The sequence below is a fragment of the Pogoniulus pusillus genome, chromosome 20 (genome assembly GCF_015220805.1).
Source record: "Pogoniulus pusillus isolate bPogPus1 chromosome 20, bPogPus1.pri, whole genome shotgun sequence".
Taxonomy (NCBI): Eukaryota; Metazoa; Chordata; class Aves; order Piciformes; family Lybiidae; genus Pogoniulus; species Pogoniulus pusillus.
Genome location: NC_087283.1, coordinates 12,576,711 through 12,585,053, shown reverse-complemented (window position 1 = coordinate 12,585,053; position 8,343 = coordinate 12,576,711). Strand labels below are relative to the sequence as shown.

Here is an 8,343-nt window from a genome sequence, read left to right as displayed (position 1 = left end):
TGAATGAAGCTCATTATTTACAGCTTAGCAGAATATACAAGCAGATATTTACAGTATATACATACATATGCAGAAATATACAAGGTAAAAGGTAATACAGAAACACAACTCCCCTCCCAGAAACCTGAGTCCCCAAGAGGGGCTCCCAACCACCCCTTCACCTTCCCCCTACCCCTCTCAACCTTACCCCAGTCCCAAGGAAGAATGGAGGTTCGGCCAGGGGGTTAGGAAGCAAAGTGGATCAGTCAAAGAAATGGCAGAGAGGGGTGAGGTTATAGATGCAGCTCAGCCAGTTCCCCAGCAGAAGCAGTTGTTATCTATGTTTTTATTTCTTGTTCTGACACACCTCAGCAAGCCTATGAGGGAAGTAGACATCACCATTTTTTTCCTTTCACAGCCTGTAGTCTAGTTCTTCTCACCAAAACATTCTAGCTAGCTTCAAACTAGCACAACATTGAACAAATCTGTTCCCTCTGCTTGGCTGGTATGATGTTAGAAATCCCCTCTGAAACAGTGACTGTGGGCAGCGACAGTTCTTGTGATACAGCATCTCTCAGAGATACTGCTTCTGGCTCTGTGCAGACTAAAGCAGATAGTATCGTGTCATACCATGGCTTACATTAAGGTCACCTTTTCTTTCACAGCCTTGATGTGTCCATAGATTTGGCAAGGGAAGGGCTGGAGGGTAGGAAGCACACTCAGATAAAAAGCATCACATTACTGAAGGAGCCAGGACCCTGTTCACAGGCCCCGTAGTTTGGATTAGAAATTGAAACGCACTCAAAATTCCCATTGGCTTCTATGCAAATAGGTCTGATATTTGCAGTGCATGACAAAATAATACTTACACCGCTTATCTTTCGGGGAGGTGAGTGCCGACTGCTACAAACAGTCTGTTTCTAGGCATCAGCAAAATTCTGTAATTTTCCAGGTACATCACAGGCTCAAAGAGTCTGCTTTTTTTACAGAATGTTAGGTATAAATTACTTCCACAAACCGAGGCCTGGACTCAATGGAACAACGCAGTCGTCTGCTACAGCAAATCTGGTGTTCCCAGATTCAATCTGCTACAGGCATTCTGGATTTTAATTAATATATTGTTTCATATGTATGAGTATTTCATGGGTTTGTTGGTTTATGCTTTTTTTTCTGTTTTCACTCACTACATTTTTAGTTTAAACAAAGGATATTCTCTGTGTTATTCTCCAAAGCAACTGAATAAATATCACAGACTGTGTAGATCTGGTAGCCTTTCCAGTGAACAACACAGCAGTCATGCTTCACAGAAAAGGGATAACATCCTAGAGTGCAGCTGATAAGAGCAACAATTTACAAAGCAAGAGATCTGTTATGCAGTGAAAGCTTTATTACCATGACTTGATGTTACATCTACAACACATAAGGGTTAATCATTGCAGCAGTTTGCAGCTGGTTTGTGCTCTCAGGGGAGTCATAGCAATAGACTTCTGTGTGTAAGACAAGGTCAGCGTTGCTCTCCCGGGGTCAGCAGGCCACGTGATAACACAACTCGGAAACTTCGGCTCGGAGGAGACACAGGTGCCAAACCCATTTTGTGGTCTGTTGTAGAGTGCTCCATGTGGTTTTTATTCTGCTCAATAAAAACACATACATAGCTCTGTGGTGTATAATTGGATGGTGAGTTTTCAGAGCTACCCATCAGTGTGAGTTTTCTGTGGCAGCAGTGGGTTGGTGAGTTTGCAGGGTACATGTAACATTTCACGGGAGACTTATTCTTAGTGGACTGAGAAAACAGATCAGTCAATGCTGAGTTTAAGGGCCACACGCCGCATAATTTGTTCAGCCTTATGGTACAAAACGTGCGCAGGAGTAAAGTGAGCAGAACTGGGCTTTAACATTTTATTAATATTTATCTTCTACTGCTACAAGACACAACAATAATCAAATAAGAAAAAAACTTTAATCCTCAAATGTAGCCTTAATCTTCAAATTGGTTAGCTTATCAGAAGGGTAACATTTATTTTCAAAGACAGGCTGCTTGGAACGATCAGCTGAAATAGAAACCTGTAAGTGAAAGTATGTAAGTTTATTGGGCAGTGTTGTCTATATTTATAGTTTCTGCTCAACCCATATTTCTGGTTTTATATGCGTGTGTCAAAAACTAATATATGGCAAACTTCACCAACAGTTTTAAGAGAACCTAAAATATAATAAAATCAATATATGATGTTCTGGCATAAATGTTTCTGTAGCTGAGGGTGGTCGGGTTCAAAGGGCAGCATCTGACCATTTCTCTTTCCCACCCTGCTGTGGAGTAAGACCCTCCCCTCAACTTCAAATCACAGGGGAGAAGGTAATTTAAGCTATACTTGATGTACCCTATACATCACTGTCTTCAGGACCAGGTTTAAAATTAAACTCTGATGTACAAAGTTAAACAAAAATGAGATAAAAATTGGCAGGGGTTGAAGAGGGTCAAAGTAGTCAAAACACAAGGTAGACTATTGCTTCTTTTGATTTATGTTATTCCGTACACTAAAAAAATAAAAATATAGCTCTTGTGGAGACTTTTTTCATTGAGGATAACGTGGCCCTAATTTGTTTTCTATAGACTTTACGAGGCATTTGCTGGGGGAGGTGGAAGTGCTCATTTATATATTTATTTATGTTGGCAGGGGCAGAATAGCACCAACTGTTGGCAGAATATTCAAATTATCATTAGATGCAACCTCCGCCACTCAGCAGCGAATGAAAGAGAATAACACTTCACCTTCTGTCAGTGGTTATCTCACAGTGTGCACGTCTATACCATTATACACGTGCAGAGTTTTGCTTTCAGGTAACTCTTTTAAACACAAACAATGTGCCGAGGTTACAGTTGGTAGCAGAAAGAAAGAACTCAGTGAATATTTCCTTTTGCATTTTATACATGAACGTAAAGCAGTTACCCCCCAGAAATTCAGAGCAGGAAAGACGCCAAACAGCAGATTCCTTTGAAACCAATTCAAGAAAATCCTTGCAAGAAGTTAATTTTTTATGTTGTAGTCAACTTTTCCACATACTTCCATTTACATGGTTAGTGTGTGGACTCCAGGCAAAATAATTTGGAATTGTAATCTTTAATTGCTCTAACATGATAATGAAATCAACTGCAATCCACTGGAATCAAATGAATTTCACTGTGCTACTCCAGTGGGAAGAATAAAAAGGTTCTCCTGGCTAAACTGCCAAGCTAATGGGAAAATGAAGAAAAATCAATTCCTAGGATGGCTAGCAAATAAACAAATGTGCATTTTAAACTTAATAGTGGGCAGGTAAAGATCTCAGAATCTTTTAAAAAGTATTTAAGCAAGCTTTTCCCAAAAGTTTTTAATGTTTGTGTGAGAAACATCTATTGCCTTCATACGGACTGTAGCCAGCCGAAGCTGAGCATCTTCTTGGACATTAGACAGCAAAGACATCTAAACTGGAAATGTCCAATTGTGACTTTAAATCTAACAGGAGAAAAATGTCCAAAGAACTATTAGAAAAAACCAGAAAATATAAAAGGTTTTATAGCACTGTTTCACTAATATTGACAGTGATGATTCTTTGCTCATTTGCATCATCTAATGTGCAGATTTTAGTCTTTCACCAAACACCTGAGCAATACATTGTCTAAAATGCACTTTATATATGTGATTTTGCTGGGCTGACCAGCAAATACCCCTTTAATACATGTAATTTGGCAAGCAATTTCTGTACTAATTAATAAATGCAGCTGTTCAAAAACAACTGATTGGAAAGCTGGAAGTGCAGTAGGTACACAAATAGCAGATAGTTTTAACAGGTAAAGAAAGCAAAGATAGGATCAAATGCTGTAATGGGTTCACTGCTTGTGTGCCAAACCCTCTGGATCTAACAGCTGGGCAATATTATTTGTACCACTGATCAAGGCATTTTCAACAGATCACATGTAACGAAGAGCAGAGCAAAGTGCTAGTGGATTAGGAAATTATGATCCAAGATCATAATTCACAGGAGATGCTCACAAAAGCCACAAGGAACTGCTGCAGTATTCGCAAAACATGTAAATGCTACGAGAGTGTAGGATCTTAGAATTTAAGGTTCAGAGAGAATATTGGAGCCACTCTGAGACCAGTGGTGGCTCAGAAATTAGGTGAAGAGCAAGAGGATGTGAATATTTCTTTAAAAAGAGAGCATACAGGCTGTTAGAAATGCATGTAACCCTTTGAAATCATCTACTTACCGTGAGGGATGTCTTTTGCTGATTTATCCATGCAGTAATTTGGAGCTCCTCCTTAGGAGAGGCATGTAGCATAGAAAGCGAACTGATTGATTTCTTCTTGCACCAGGCAGTCGATTATAGGTGACTGACTTCTTTTACAGATGTAATACTAAGTGTGCTACTGTACACAGCCATCCACGACTACGATGTATATCAAGGGTGCCTAAGCATGCTGGCTCAGTAAGCTGGTTCAGAGCTCATCGCTGGCTCCAGAGGGTTCTGGATTAGGCCTTTCCCATCTACCTGACTGGAAGAGAGAGTTTTCACTTCAGCGCGGCTGTGAGGTGCGGTTTTCTCCACTGTCTTATGCCACCCATTTTTAGTGCATAGTGCTTTTCTAGAGTGAAATTTACCCATTAACATGTGTAAATCCTCTGAACTCCCCATTAATGCCATTTCCTCAGTGCTGATGTTTACCAAGGAAAGCAGCCTTACCAGAACTTTCTTTGGAGTGTGTTCAGATTTACATTACCTTGCTTGAGTGCTTGCAAAGGTACTGTGCTCCAAGCAACAGTAAAGAGCCAAGTCTTTAATTTAATAATCCCCCTCTGAGTAATTAGTATTCACCTAATGAAATTCAGGGTTTGCAGAGGTCCAGTCAAAGGCCTAAGCACCATTTAAGTCCGGTTTAGTCCTCAAGGCACCTCTGAACTGAATTGGGCCTCATTTTATTAAATTAGAATAGAAAGACTGCCATGTCAAGTATACTGATGCTGAAAGACCCAACCTCACAAGACCTCACACAAATAAGTAATCATCACTTATGCTAATAGCACATTTGACTTCTGTGGGCTGACACATGAGGATGGACTATTGCTTGACTAAGATTAGTAAGAACCGGCGTGTTACAAAGAACAAATGACTTATAAATACTCAGCTGCAGCAAAGTGCTGACTCCCATCAGTGAGTGTTGCTAGGGTGAATGAAGGGCAGGATATGATCTTTAGAAACCTTGTTGGATACTATCACTGAATTGGTGACAGTTTTGCAGATTTCTAACTTAGAATAAACCTCTGCTTTGCCTCCTCAGTGACATTTTTCTCCACTGTTTTACTGATCTGCTTTCCCTTTTCTCCCTCCCCATAATCCCAAAATCCTTTAAAAAAATTGTAATTATTTTGACTCTTTTTTCTTTAATGTTTGCAAATTAATTTTGCATTTTTGAAAGGTATTTAAGCAACAGCCACAGAGCCACGAGCACTCCTATTTAACTGCTTGGTAGTATCTCTACATTGCCCTACCAATGTTCCTCCCCTCTGCTCTGCTGGGATCAGTGCAGTCTCTATGCTCATTTAGTCTTTGGCTTCTCCCTTCAAAGCTGACAATAAGGGCATCATACAGAGTATACCATTCCAGCGATTCTGTCTGATAAAATGCCTAACTGTTATGCCTCTACTTAATACAATTGTGTTTCTTACAGGTCATAGAAACAATCAGATTTCAGCTCTTACTCTCTATAATGTCTTTGAACCAGCACTCTTGACAAGGAAAAATCTTTATGTCTAACCTGACTCAGTTTAACTTATTTATTCTTGAATTCCTCATGGGCCAGTTTTTGCTCCCTGTTTTGTTTCCAGTAATTTAAAAACAGTATTTTGTTGTAGTGAGATAGAGCTGCCTTTGCAGGTTTTCCTGTCCTCATCAGCCTTTTAAACATTTTTTCCCCGTTTCTTTTACCACTGGCTGAACAAGCTTTAGCTGGAAGTAAGGTAGTAGTGACCATTGATGACTGGATCCTAGAGATTTTGTGAATCCAGAATTAATTCCTGAAATCTGAAGAAACTTGGAATGTTTTCTGGTAAATTCATAATTACTGGTATAAATATTGTATTTGACACCAAAATCCCAAATATATAACCTTAGGTATAAAAAAAGGCCCTTAAATCCAATTTTGTTTGACCTATACTGTAAAGAACTGTATAAACATCTCAAAGTCAAGAAATGTTAAGTATTATAGAATTAGCAGTACTCTTGAATGGGTATTTTCCTGTTTCTTGGGGGCTTCTAGCTCAGCTATAGTGATTGCTCTGTGTGTGCCTGTGTGTTTTGCCAATTACAGAAGTGAAATAAAAATGTCCTAATTTCTGCAACTTTGCTTTCATTGCACTGTAAAGCACTGAAAGCAGAAACAGTTTCCTGAAGAACTCCTCCATAGCAGGCCCTTGAACAAGATGACTGTTTCTAATAAGCAACAGCTGTCGTTGTGGTTTTACTAGTCAAATGATTCATGTCTTTTGCTCAGAAATGATAAGTGGAACAAATGTTTACTTAGATATGTAACAGAGGAACAATTGAAAAATAGTAGACTGTCAAATAGAAATATTTTCCTGTTATCTGATCCTTTACAATTAGTCTGAACTGGTTTTTAGTCAAAAGGCAATGCTACAGTGGTGCAGTTAAAATGGTACAGAGTTTAGCTCATGGGGCTCTGCAATCCCAATTCAGCAAGCTGGTTTGCAAATGTCTGCAGTAGCTCAGCAGATTTGCAGGGGTACACAAGCACTGCTGTGCAAGCTTCTACCCCCACCCTTATTTCTGGCAGTCTCCCTTCCTGTCTTTAGTCATCTTTGAAAGGAAGATAGTGAACTTACCATTTCCACTTGTTTCTGCTGTGTCTTCAGGGAATACCAGAGTGCTTCTCTGCTGCTTGGTCTTGAATGAATACCCTCTGCTGGCTACTACTTCCCTAGGATTTTACAGAGCTTTCTAGGAGAAGAAGATTAAATGAGAAAAAGTATTGTAATGCAGGAGGTTTCAGGCTCTGTTCAAGGACAGAATGATAACATTACCTTTCAGATGCTGTAGAGGAGAACCTAACAGACCCTTGATGTATCTCTGCCAAGCCTGGAAGCTGCTGCAGTCAGAAAGATTTGATACCACAGTGGCAATCACAGAGCTAGAGGTAAATTTTTGTAATGTGATGGAGGAAGTTCTGTGAGACTAACTGTTGTGAGCCTAAGATGACTGCATCAAAAAATTGTGTCTTCTGCTTTTGAAGTGGGGGCTAGGAGATGGACAAACATGGAAGAAGGCCAAGGGAGCCTTGGGATGCTCAGGGTGCAAATGATAGCAGTGTACATCTGTAAGTTACTTGAACTTACATGGATGCTTGCCAGTAGAGTTTAAATCCATCTTTATTTTGCACAGATTCTGGACTTTGTGGCTTTTCCAGTTGTCTCTCTTCAATATGGCTCATAGACACTGCACCACATTGTATGGAAAGATTGTCAGAGCTTCCTTTTCCCTTCTGTTCCTTTCTCCCAGCCAGTATTTAGCTTACAAGGCTCCTGGGATTAGAATTCTTTTATTGTGTGATTCTGTATTGTCTACCTGCAACAAGACTCTGATCTTACTTGAAGCCTGTAAGTATCACTGAAATATAAACAGATAATAATAAAAATGGTTATTTAGACAGAAAATGGAATTTTATATTCTGGAGAGTGAAATAAAATATGTACTAAGGTCACCTAAAGTGTAACCATGAGATCAAATGATGAAATTCTTCTGACAACAAAGAGTTGACACAAATTTGTGAGATTAAACTGAACCAATGCAGTGGAGGCTTCCTCTGGTAGTTTATTCACATAAAGTATATGAAAAAAAATAAGTGAGATGATCAAATTACCCTCACAGCATGGATTTTGACATGGATGTAGACTAACGGAGTCACTGGAGGACTGAGCAGGTGCGTTGTTCTAATTATACCCTCAGTCTTGTGAGGAAGGAGCAAACTTCCCGGTTGCTTCCCTGGTGGAGATAAGGTGTTATCAGCCATCAGCAAATGAGAGGGGAGAACAAGGACAGGGCACCTGATGGGAGAAAGAGGAGGAAAGGAGGAGGCAAACAGAGCATATTCATAATGCTACTCATCTTTTAAAAATATATACACATATCTACTCTGAGCCATTTGGATGCCATTTCTAGTACTCATTTCTTGTATCTCTGAGTAACCCTTCCTTATGGTGAGGCACACAAATTAATTTTTAACATTTTCTTTTTTTATGGTCTTCTAGTGAGATATCTGACTAAATATAATGATTTTTTTGTTTATTAATTAATCAACAACAGGCACACTA

At 39.4% G+C, this 8,343-nt stretch overlaps 1 long non-coding RNA gene across 1 annotated transcript; it reads right to left on the bottom strand.

Moving 5' to 3' along the window:
• Window positions 1–1,405: 1,405 nt before the first annotated feature.
• LOC135184217 (uncharacterized) lies at window positions 1,406–6,971 on the bottom strand. Its single transcript, XR_010305914.1, has 3 exons — window positions 6,859–6,971; window positions 4,229–4,514; window positions 1,406–1,609 (listed from the first exon to the last, which is right to left on the bottom strand). It is a non-coding gene; the product is annotated as an uncharacterized LOC135184217 (long non-coding RNA).
• Between the last annotated feature and the right edge of the window lie 1,372 nt (window positions 6,972–8,343).